A 2,500-nucleotide genomic window follows, 5' to 3' on the forward strand; every position below is an offset into this window, starting at 1 on the left:
ATTAAAACAATTATTCAAAGTGTTTATATAATGTTGACACGGGATATATAATAACTAAGAAACAAATATCATTCTTCTAGTTATCTCATGGGATTTGTTATTGTGAGTTTTAACCAAAGCTCACTCCACACCGTTAAGTGTCGATAATAATAAAATCTATAATGAGGTGTAACCAAACGTTGTTCATGAAAGATAGAGAAAAAGATTCTCTTCATTAAATTATGAAAAAAATTAAAAGCCTGACACCATAAGGCGATAATGTAGTCGTGTGTTATGGGGTGGTTAAAAGGAATGTATGTAGACAGACAAAGACACACACACATATATATATACATACGCAGACGCACACATATAGATATATATATATATATATATATATATATATATATATATATATATATATATATATATATATATATATATATATATACGTATATTATATATTTATACTATATTGTATATTTATACGTATATTATATATATATAGTGTATATCAAATATATATATGTATATATATATATATATATATATATATATATATACGTATATTCGTATGTTGTATTATATATATTATATTATATATATACGTATAGTATATTATATATATATAAATGGCGGTGCCCCAGCATCACCAACAGTAAACAACACGAAATACGAAAACAAATGAGTTAAATACACAAACAACGAGAAACAAATGAAAAACTGGACAAGTAACATAAACAACCCTTCATCAGTTGTCGGCTGTCTATCTACTCCAAGGCTCAAAAGAGGAGTAGATAGACAGCCGACAACTAATGAAGGGTCGTTCTTTATGTTACTTGTCCTGTTTTCCATTTGTTTCTCTCATTTGCGAATTCAACTCATCTGTTTTTGTATTTCTTGTTGTTTACTGTTGATGATATCCTGTGCCTATATATGCATATATATATATATATATATATATATATATATATATATATATATATATATATATATATATATATATATATATATATATATATATATATATATATATATATATATACCGGTTTATGTTCCTGCTTAATAATCGTGAAGATCCACAATTTATGGTGATTGTACTAAAGTACGAACTACATAAAAGAGAGTGGAAATATTTATTAAAATAATTACTCCTTCAAGACTAGTCGTGTTTCCTTCACTCGTTCAGTCGATTTCTAAGAAAACTGGACTGGACTAATCTTATAAGTATATGTATGTGTGTGTGTGTGTGTGTTTAAATGTAGAAAAGCAACTAGCGAAGCAGTTTTTACTCTGCGAATTTATTCATTCTAAAGGATAACGAAGCCCTTCTTTTGGCGTATCCTAACTTTTCTTTGTTTTGTTTTTGTTTTTTTTTCCATGATAATCAGCTCCATAAAAAATACTTTTTGCTAAAAAAAACTTTTGACGGTTTTTAGCCGAGTGATTCACCTATTATCTATCAAAAATACCACATAAATATATATATGTTTTTGTTTTTTGCTGAAATGGGACTTATGTATATACCTGTTTCATAAATTGAGTTATTGCTAAAGCAATATAAATATCTATCCAGGGAATGTAAGATCTCAGTTGTTCAACATCACGTTAATATCCGATATATTATTACTTCAATACAATAACCATCGCAGTAAACAATTTTCATAGAATTTTCATAGAAATGAATGTTCACAATATTTGAACAAATTTGGGTTGGTGCATAATTATTGCGGCTTTTTTTCATCAAATTTTACTCAACAAAGACAATAACAACATGTAACAAAAACATCTTTAAATGATTATTCCGGAGCATATTCACCATCTACTTCAATTACTGCTTCCCATTTGCTTGGCATATGGTCAGACCGTCATTTAAAGATGTTTTTGTTAAATATTTTTATTGTTCTTTTTTTAATAAATTTTTTTGAAAAAAAAAAAGCCGCAATAATTAGGCACCAACCCAATAGAAAACAAAGGCCTCAACGATATTTCAAAATTCCCTTGATTTTCATTTATTTTTTTTATTTTGCACTTTTCTCTACGACTCTATCCACAGATTAAGTACAAGCATCACAAATTTATGACTAATATATAATTAATATATAATTATTTAATCAATTTAGTTGAATATAATGAGTAAGTTATTTCATCGTAATTATTTGCGAACAACTTTCTGATAACAGGTGCAACCACTTCAAAGCTCCTCGTACTTAGCACTAATGAGGGTCATGATGAGAGGGTCATGAGGGTCATGGGGGTCAGAGGAGAGAATGCGCCCCGTTTTGGGGTCTTTCTCTCGGCGGCATTATTGCACACATGCCCCCTTACTGAGATGAGGCTTCGCTTGCCTGATCAACTAGTTACTAGTCTTCATTCAATACTCTTTTAGCCATTGCTCACAGTTTCCTTCTGACCAAATCCAGTGACTTGCCTTTTCCACAGGATATCACTCATGGTGGTATCTGCTTTACATTGATTTAAGCTTCGCAACAGAAACAGTCGCCTCATACTGTTTCCAATG

The 2,500-nt window shown here is 29.5% G+C and overlaps 1 protein-coding gene across 1 annotated transcript in view; it reads right to left on the minus strand.

Moving 5' to 3' along the window:
- Positions 1-2,500, minus strand: part of LOC106871446 (synaptotagmin-15) — a 272,781-nt gene that overhangs the window by 239,308 nt on the left and 30,973 nt on the right. The window lies entirely within an intron of this gene.

The sequence above is a fragment of the Octopus bimaculoides genome, chromosome 16 (genome assembly GCF_046866305.1).
Source record: "Octopus bimaculoides isolate indiv1 chromosome 16, ASM4686630v1, whole genome shotgun sequence".
In the NCBI taxonomy this organism is placed as follows: Eukaryota; Metazoa; Mollusca; class Cephalopoda; order Octopoda; family Octopodidae; genus Octopus; species Octopus bimaculoides.